Source organism: Balaenoptera ricei, chromosome X (assembly GCF_028023285.1).
Source record: "Balaenoptera ricei isolate mBalRic1 chromosome X, mBalRic1.hap2, whole genome shotgun sequence".
Classification (NCBI taxonomy): domain Eukaryota; kingdom Metazoa; phylum Chordata; class Mammalia; order Artiodactyla; family Balaenopteridae; genus Balaenoptera; species Balaenoptera ricei.
The window spans coordinates 64,394,456-64,404,581 of record NC_082660.1 but is presented as its reverse complement, the minus strand read 5'-3'; positions in this window follow the sequence as shown (position 1 = coordinate 64,404,581).

Here is a 10,126-nt window from a genome sequence, read left to right as displayed (position 1 = left end):
TGCATTGGGAGTGCAGAGTGTTACCCACTGGACCACCAGGGAAGTCCCCCTTCTAGTGTATTTTTAATTTCAGTTATTGTGTTGTTCATCATTGTTTGTTTGTTCTTTTGTTCTTCTAGGTCCTTGTTAAACGTTTCTTGTATTTTCTCCATTCTATTTCCGATATTTGGGATAATCTTTACTATCATTACTCTGAATTCTTTTTCAGGTAGATTGCCTATTTCCTCTTTATTTATTTGGTCTTGTGGGTTTTTACCTTGCTCCTTGGTCTGCAACATGTTTCTCTGTATTTTCATTTTGTCTGACTTACTGTGTTTGAGGTCTCCTTTCTGCAGGCTGCAGGGTCATAGTTCCTCTTGCTTCTGGTGTCTGCCCCCAGTGGGTGAGGTTGGTTCAGTGGCTTGTGTAGGCTTCCTGGTGGGAGAGACTGGTGCCTGCATTCTGGTGGGTGGAGCTGGATCTTTTCCCTCTGATGGGCAGGGCTGCATCAGGTGGTGTGTTTTGGGGTGTCTGTGGGCTTAGTATGACTTTAGGCATCCTGTCTACTGATGGGTGGGTTTGTGTTCCTGTCTTGCTTGTTTTTTGGCATGGGGCATTCAGCACTGGAGCCTGCACGCAGTTGGGTGGAGCTGGGTCTTGGAATTGAGATGGAGACCTCCAGGAGAGCTCAGGAATTCTCTGGCGTTCCAGCATCCTGGACTCAGAGCTCCCACCCCAGAGGCTCAGGCCCAACTCCCGGCCTGGAAACCAAGACCCTGCAAGCCACATGGCTCGGGAAAAAAGGGGAAAAAAAGAAAAGGAAAAAGAAAGAACGAAGAAAAAAGGGCAGGAAGAAAACAAATGAAAACAAACAGACATACAAAACCCAAGACAAATAGCAAAGGCAAAAACAAGCAAACAGCAACAGCAACAATTAAAAAGAAACAAGCAAACAAATGGACAAACAAAACCCCAGACAAATGGTAAAAGTAAAACCAAACAAACAAAAATAAAACAAAACCCAAAGAAACACACACATACAAAATAAGAAACAAAAACATAAAACAGAGAAAACAAAAAAACAAGAGAACAACCAAAGAAAAGAATCCCAAAATGAAATCAAAGAATTAAAAACAAAACTAACAAAAACAAAAAATAAAAAACAAAACAAAAGCAGAATTCAAACTGAAGGAAAAAGCAAGGAAAACAAACACACAAAAATGATTAAAAAAAAGATAAGAACAAATAGAACAGAGGAAAAAAGATAAAAACAAAATAGAACAAAGGAAAGAAAAAAAGGAAAATCACAGAAGAAAAAAGTAACGTAGAAATAGAAATATAAAAAAATTTAAATACATTAAAAAATTTAAAAACTAAATAAAAACATAATAATAAAAAATAACAGAACAAAACAAAACATTAAAAAATAGTAATAATTATATTTTCTGGAGTCTCAGCTGTCAGTGTCCTTGCCCCTACTGTGAGTCACAGCCAACCTCCGCCTCCCCAGGAGGCCCTCTGAAACCTCTAGGTAGGTCTCTGGTCCCGCTGTTGGCACTGTGCGAGCAGCTTAGACTCTGACCTGGCCCAACTCCTGTGTGTAGTAGTCCCCAAAGTCCACAGCTCCTAGAGCTAGACCGCTTTCAGTTTTGGGAACACTTGTCCATTCAAAGTCCACAGCTCCTAGAGCTAGACCGATTTCAGTTTTGGGAACACTCGTCCATTCAGATACTCCATAGATGCAGGGTTTACCAAGCAGATTGCGGGGATTTAATCTGTGGTTTGTGCAGCTGCATGGAAAGATTTTTTACCTCTTCCTTAGTTGCCCCACCCTTGGGGCTCAGCTGTGGTTTTAGCCCCATCTCTGGTGTGGGCCACCCACAGGAGGCTGCCCTAGAGCACTCAGGTCTGTCCCTGTGAAGACAGGGCATGGAGGCGGCACGACTGCCTGGGTCGTGAGGGCCCCGGCGATGACAGGTGTGCGGGAAAGACAGAGGCCACCAGTGCGAGAGGTTCAGCCCTAGTAGGTGCCTTTCTTAGCACTTGGTGGCTGACGTGCAAAGGTCAGCCCTGGTGGGGGCTTTTCCTAGTACCTGGTGGCAGTTGCAAAAAGGCCAGCCCTGGTGGGGGCTTTTCCTAGCACCTGGCAGGGCAGGGGGCCGGCGTGTGGGGAGAGAGAGGCTGCAATGGTGGCTCCCCCCCCCATGCGTGACTCAGCAGTGGAGCCTTGCTTCTATGGCAGTCTGGGTTTCCTCCACAAGCATTCCTGTATGCGGATTTCCTCCCTCCCATCCCCTCAGGCTGTCTCCTCACAGCCAACAGCAGTCCTCCCACTGGGTTTGCTCTCAAATCCCCACGTTCCAGCTCTCAGCCTCCATGTGCACCGGCGGGCACATGTCCCGGTCTGGGGTGCGCAGGGCTGTGGCACAGACCGTCTGTGTAGGTCTCACTCTCTCCTGTCTGCCACAGACTGGCCGTTTCACCCTCCTCTGACAGCCTCAGATGCTCCCCTTCTGTCCCAACAGATTTCCCCATCAGTGAGGGGGCTACCCCAGATGTGGGAGCCTCTCCTTTGCTTCAGCTCTCCCCCAGGGGTGCAGATCGCATCCCACTTCCTCTCCTCTTCTTTTTCCCTTCTTTCTTTCAGCCTACCCGGTTATGCGGGGATCATTCTTGTCCTTTCCGGTGTCCAAGGTCTTCTGCTAGTGTTCAGGCAGTGTTCCGTGAGAATTGTTCCATCTGTAGATGTATTCTTTTTTTTTTAACATCTTTATTGGAGTATAATTGTTTTACAGTGGTGTGTTCATTTCTGCTTTATAACAAAATGAATCAGTTATACATATACATATGTTCCCATATCTCTTCCCTCTTGCGTCTCCCTCCCTCCCACCCTCCCTATCCCACCCCTCTAGGTGGTCACAAAGCACGAGCTAATCTCCCTGTGCTATGCGACTGCTTCCCACTAGCTATCTATTTTACATTTGGTAGTATATATAAGTCCATGCCACTCTCTCACATTGTCCCAGCTTACCTTTCCCCTCCCTATGTCCTCAAGTCCATTCTCTAGTAGGTCTGCGTCTTTATTCCCGTCTTGCCCCTAGGTTCTTCATGACCATTTTTTTCCTTAGATTCCATATATATGTGTTAGCGTACGGTATTTGTTTTTCTCTTTCTGACTTACTTCACTCTCTATGACAGACTCTAAGTCCATCCACCTCACTACAAATAACTCAATTTCGTTTCTTTTTATGGCTGAGTAATATTCCATTGTATATATGTGCCACATCTTCTTTATCCATTCATCTGTTGATGGACACTTAGGTTGCTTCCATGTCCTGGCTATTGTAAATAGAGCTGCAATGAACATTGTGGTACATGACACTTTCTGAATTATGGTTTTCTCAGGGTATATGCCCAGTAGTGGGATTGCTGGGTCATATGGTAGTTCTATTTTTAGTTTTTTAAGGAACCTCCATACTGTTCTCCATAGTGGCTGTATCAATTTACATTCCCACCAACAGTGCAAGAGGGTTCCCTTTTCACCACACCCTCTCCAGCATTTATTGTTTCTAGATTTTTTGATGATGGCCATTCTGACCTGTGTGAGATGCTATCTCATTGTAGTTTTGATTTGCATTTCTCTAATGATTAATGATGTTGAGCATTCTTTCATGTGTTTGTTGGCAATCTGTATATCATCTTTGGAGAAATGTCTATTTAGGTCTTCTGCCCATTTTTGAATTGGGTTGTTTGTTTTTTTGATATTGAGCTACATGAGCTGCTTGTAAATTTTGGAGATTAATCGTTTGTCAGTTGCTTCATTTGCAAATATTTTCTCCCATTCTGAGGGTTATCTTTTGGTCTTGTTTATGGTTTCCTTTGATGTGCAAAAGCTTTTAAGTTTCATTAGGTCTCATTTGTTTATTTTTGTTTTTATTTCCATTTCTCTAGGGGCTGGGTCAAAAAGGATCTTGCTGTGATTTATGTCATAGAGTGTTCTGCCTATGTTTTCCTCTAAGAGTTTGATAGTGTCTGGCCTTACATTTAGGTCTTTAATCCATTTTGAGTTTATTTTTGTGTATGGTGTCAGGGAGTGTTCTAATTTCATACTTTTACATGTACCTGTCCAGTTTTCCCAGCACCACTTATTGAAGAGACTGTCTTTTCTCCACTGTATATTCTTGCCTCCTTTATCAAAGATAAGGTGACCATATGTGCGTGGGTTTATCTCTGGGCTTTCTATCCTGTTCCATTGATCTGTATTTCTCTTTTTGTGCCAGTACCATACTGTCTTGATTACTGTAGCTTTGTAGTATAGTCTGAAGTCAGGGAGCCTGATTCCTCCAGCTCTGTTTTTCTTTCTCAAGATTGCTTTGGCTATTCGGGGTCTTTTGTGTTTCCATACAAATTGTGAGATTTTTTTGTTCTGGTTCTGTGAAAAATGCCACTGGTAGTTTGATAGGGATTGCATTGAATCTGTAGATTGCTTTGGGCAGTAGAGTCATTTTCACAATGCTGATTCTTCCAATCCAAGAACATGGTATATCTCTCCATCTATTTGTATCATCTTTAATTTCTTTCATCAGTGTCTTATAACTTTCTGCATACAGGTCTTTTGTCTCCTTAGGTAGGTTTATTCCTCGATATTTTATTCTTTTTGTTGCAATGGTAAACGGGAGTGTTTTCTTAATTTCACTTTCAGATTTTTCATCATTAGTGTATAGGAATGCACAGATTTCTGTGCATTAATTTTGTATCCTGCTACTTTACCAAATTCATTGATTAGCTCTAGTAGTTTTCTGGTAGCATCTTTAGGATTCTCTATGTATAGTATCATGTCATCTGCAAACAGTGACAGCTTTGCTTCTTCTTTTCCGAATTGGATTCCTTTTATTTCATTTTCTTCTCTGATTGCTATGGCTAAAACTTCCGAAACTATGTTGAATAATAGTGGTGAGAGTGGGCAACCTTGTCTTGTTGCTGATCTTAGTGGAAATGGTTTCAGTTTTTCACCATTGAGGACGATGTGGGCTGTGGGTTTGTCATATATGGCCTTTATTATGTTGAGGTAAGTTCCTTCTAGGCCTACTTTCTGGAGGGTTTTTTAACATAAATGGGTGTTAAATTTTGTCAAAAGCATTCTCTGCATCTATTGAGTTGATCATATGGTTTTTCTCCTTCAATTTGTTAATATGGTGTATCACATTGATTGATTTGCGTATATTGAAGAATCCTTGCATTCCTGGGATAAACCCCACTTGATCATGGTGTATGATCCTTTTAATGTGCTGTTGGATTCTGTTTGCTAGTATTTTGTTGAGGATTTTTGCATCTTTTTCATCAGTGATATTGGCCTGTAGTTTTCTTTCTTTGTGACATCTTTGTCTGGTTTTGGTATCAGGGTGATGGTGGCCTCGTAGAATGGGTTTGGGAGTGTTCCTCCCTCTGCAATATTTTGGAAGAGTTTGAGAAGGATAGGTGTTAGCTCTTCTCTAAACGTTTGATAGGATTCGCCTGTGAAGCCATCTGGTCCTCGGCTTTTGTTTGTTGGAAGATTTTTAATCACAGTTTCCATTTCAGTGCTTGTGATTGGTCTGTTCATATTTTCTATTTCTTCCTGGTTCAGTCTCGGAAGGTTGTGCATTTCTAAGAATTTGTCCATTTCTTCCAGGTTATCCATTTTATTGGCATATAGTTGCTTGTAGTAATCTCTCATGATCCTTTTTATTTCTGCAGTGTCAGTTGTTGCTTCTCCTTTTTCATGTGTAATTCTATTGATTTGAGTCTTCTCCCTTTTTTTCTTGATGAGTCTGGCTAATGGTTTATCAATTTTGTTTATCTCCTCAAAGAACCAGCTTTTAGTTTTATTGATCTTTGCTATAGTTTCCTTCATTTCTTTGTCATTTATTTCTGATCTGATCTTTATGATTTCTTTCCTTCTGCTAACTTTGGGGTTTTCTTGTTCTTCTTTCTCTAACTGCTTTAGGTGTAAGGTTCGGTTTTTCATTTGAGATGTTTCTTGTTTCTTAAGGTAGGATTGTATTGCTATAAACTTCCCTCTTAGAACTGCTTTTGCTGCATCCCATAGGTTTTGGGTCGTCGTATTTTCATTGTCATTTGTTTCTAGGTATTTTTTGATATCCTCTATGATTTCTTCAGTGATCTCTTGGTTATTACGTAGTGTATTGTTTAGCCTCCATGTGTTTGTATTTTTTACAGAGTTTTTCCTGCAATTGATATGTAGTCTCATAGCGTTGTGGTCGGGAAAGATACTTGATACGATTTCAGTTTTCTTAAATTTACCAAGGCTTGATTTGTGACCCAAGATATGATCTGTCCTGAAAAATGTTCCACGTGCACTTGAAAAGAAAGTGTATTCTGTTGTTTTTGGATGGAATGTCCTATAAATATCGATTAAGTCCATCTTGTTTAATGTATCATTTAAAGCTTGTGTTTCCTTATTTATTTTCATTTTGGATGATCTGTCCATTGGTGAAAGTGGGGTGTTAAAGTCCCCTACTATGATTGTGTTACTCTGAATTTTCCCTTTCATGGCTGTTAGTATTTGCCTTATGTACTGAGGTGCTCCTATGTTGGGTGCATAAATATTTACAATTATTATATCTTCCTCTTGGATTGATCCCTTGATCATTATGTAGTGTCCTTCTTTGTCTCTTGTAATAGTGTTTGTTTTAAAGTCTATTTTGTCTGTTATGAGAATTGCTTCTCCAGCTTTCTTTTGATTTCCATTTGCATGGAATATCTTTTTCCATCCCCTCACTTTCAGTCTGTATGTGTCTCTACGTCTGAAGTGGGTCTCTTGTGGACAGCATATAGATGGGTCTTATTTTTGTATCCATTCAGCCAGTCTGTGTCTTTTGGTTGGAGCATTTAATCCATTTACATTTAAGGTAATTATCGATATGTATGTTCCTATTACCATTTTCTTAATTGTTTTGGGTTTGTTATTGTAGGCTTTTCCTTCTCTTCTGTTTCCTATCTAGAGAAGTTCCTTTAGCATTTGTTGTGAAGATGGTTTGGTGGTGCTGAATTCTCTTAGCTTTTCTTGTCTGTAAAGATTTTAATTTCTTCGTCAAATCTGAATGAGATCCTTGCTGGGTAGAGTAATCTTGGTTGTAGGTTTTTCTCTTTCATCACTTTAAATATGTCCTGCCACTCCCTTCTGGCTTGGAGAGTTTCTGCTGAAAGATCAGCTGTTAACCTTATGGGGATTCCCTTGTGTGTTATTTGTTGTTTTTCCCTTGCTGCTTTTAATATGTTTTCTTTGTATTTAATTTTTGATAGTTTGATTAATATGTGTCTTGGAATGTTTCTCCTTGGATTTATCCTGTATGGGACTCTCTGCACTTTCTGGACTTGACTATTTCCTTTCCCATATTAGGGAAGTTTTCAACTATAATCTCTTCAAATATTTTCTCTATCCCTGTCTTTTTCTCTTCTTCTTCTGGGACTCCTATAATTCTAATGTTGGTGCATTTAATGTTGTCCCAGAGGTCTCAATTCTTTTCATTTTTTTTTTATTCTGCTCTGCAGTAGTTATTTACACTATTTTATCTTCCAGGTCACTTATATGTTCTTCTGCCTCAGTTATTCTGCTATTGATCCCTGCTAGAGAATTTTTAATTTCATTTATTGTGTTGTTCATCTCTGTTTGTTTGCTCTTTAGTTATTCTAGGTCTTTGTTAAACGTTTCTTGTATTTTCTCCATTCTATTTCCAAGATTTTGGATCATCTTTACTATCATTATTCTGAATTCTTTTTCAGGTAGACTGCCTATTTCCTCTTCATTTGTTAGGTCTGGTGGGATTTTACCTTGCTCCTCATCTGCTGTGTGTTTCTCTGTCTTCTCATTTTGCTTAACTTACTGTATTTGGGGTCTCCTTTTCTCATGCTGCAGGTTCATAGTTCCTGTTGTTTTTGGTGTCTGCCCCCAGTGGCTAAGGTTGGTTCAGTGGGTTGTGTAGGCTTCCTGATGGAGGGGACTAGTGCCTGTGTTCTGCTGGATGAGGCTGGATCTTGTCTTTCTGTTGGGCAGGTCCACGTCTGGTGGTGTGTTTTGGGGTGTCTGTGGCCTTATTATGATTTTAGGCTGCCTCTCTGCTCTTGGGTGGGGTTGTGATCCTGTCTTGCTAGTTGTTTGGCATAGGGTGTCCAGCACTGGAGCTTGCTGGTCGTTGAGTGGAGCTGCATCTTGGCATTGAGATGGAGATCTCTGGGAGATTTTTGCCATTTGATATTACATGGAGCTGGGAAGTCTCTGGTGGACCAATGTCCTGAACTTGGCTCTCCCACCTCAGAGGCACTGCCCTGACGCCTGGATGGAGTACCAAGAGCCTGTCATCCACACGGCTCAGAATAAAAGTGAGGGAAAAAAAAGAAAGAAAGAAAGAAGAAGATAAAATTAAATTAAATTAAATTAAAAAGTTTTTAAAATAAAAAATAATTATTAAAAAAAATTTTTAAGTAATAAAAAAAGAAAGAAAGAAGAGAGCATCCAAACCAAAAAACAAATCCACCAATGATAACAAGAGCTAAAAACTGTACTAAAAAAACCAACCACACAAACAAAAATGGAGAGACAGAACCGTAGGACAAATGGTAAAAGCAAAGCTATACAGACAAAATCACACACAGAAGCATACACATACACACTCACAAAAAAAGAAAAAGGGAAAAAACTATATATATCGTTGCTCCCAAAGTCCACCTCCTCAATTTGGGATGATTCATTGTCTATTCAGGTATTCCACAGATGCAGGTACATCAAGTTGTTTGTGGAGATTTAATCCCCTGCTCCTGAGGCTGCTGGGAGAGATTTCCCTTTCTCTTGTTTGTACGCACAGCTCCTGGGGTTCACCTTTGGATTTGGCCCTGCCTCTGCGTGTAGGTCGCCTGAGGGCTTCTGCTCTTCGCTCAGACAGGGCAGGGTTAAAGGAGTAGCTGATTCAGGGGCTCTGGCTCACTCAGGCCAGGGAGAGGGAGTGGTACGGAATGCGGGGTGAGCCTGCGGCGGCAGAGGCCAGGGTGATGTTGCACCAGCCTGAGGCGCGCCGTGTGTTCTCCTGGGGAAGTTGTCCCTGGATCACGGGACCCTGGCAGTGGCGGGCTGCACAGGCTCCCGGGAGGGGAGGTGTGGAGAGTGACCTGTGCTTGCACACAGGGTTTTTGGTGGCTGCAGCAGCAGCCTTAGCGTCTCATGCCCGTCTCTGGGGTCCGTGCTGATAGCCGCGACTCACACCTGGCTAAGAAAAAGTCTCTTGTCTCTTCGGCAGCTCCAGACCTTTTCCCAGGCTCCCTCCTGGCTAGCTGTGGCACACTAGCCTCTTCAAGCTGTGTTCACGCAGCCAACCCCAGTCCTCTCCCTGGGATCTGACCTCCAAAGCCGGAGCCTCAGCTCCCAGCCCCCACCCGCCCCGGTGGGTGAGCAGACAAGCCTCTCGGGCTGGTGAGTGCTTGTCGGCACCGATCCTCTGTGCGGGAATCTCTCCGCTTTGCCCTCCGCACCCCTGTTGCTGCGCTCTTCTCCATGGCCTCGAAGCTTCCCCCCTCCGCCACCCGCAGTCTCCGCCAGTGAAGGGGCTTCCTAGTGTGTGGAAACTTTTCCTCCTTCACAGCTCCCTCCCACTGGTGCAGGTCCCGTCCCTATTCTTTTGTCTCTGTTTTTTTCTTTTTTCTTTTGCCCTACCCAGGTACGTGGGGGAGTTTCTTGACTTTTGGGAAGTCTGAGTTCTTCTGCCAGCATTCAGTAGGTGTTCTGTAGGGGTTGTTCCACATGTAGATGTATTTCTGATGTATTTGTGGGGAGGAAGGTGATCTCCACGTCTTACTCCTCCGCCATCTTGAAGCTCCTCCTGTAGATGTATTCTTTTTTTTTTTTTTAATTAATTAATTTATTTATTTATTTATTTTTGGCTGTGTTGGGTCTTCGTTTCTGTGCGAGGGCTTTCTCTAGTTGCGGCGAGCGGGGGCCACTCTTCATCGCGATGCGCGGGCCTCTCACTATCGCGGCCTCTCTTGTTGCAGAGCACGGGCTCCAGACGCGCAGGCTCAGTAGTTGTGGCTCACGGACCCAGTTGCTCCGCGGCACGTGGGATCTTCCCAGACCAGGGCTCGAACCCGCGTCCCC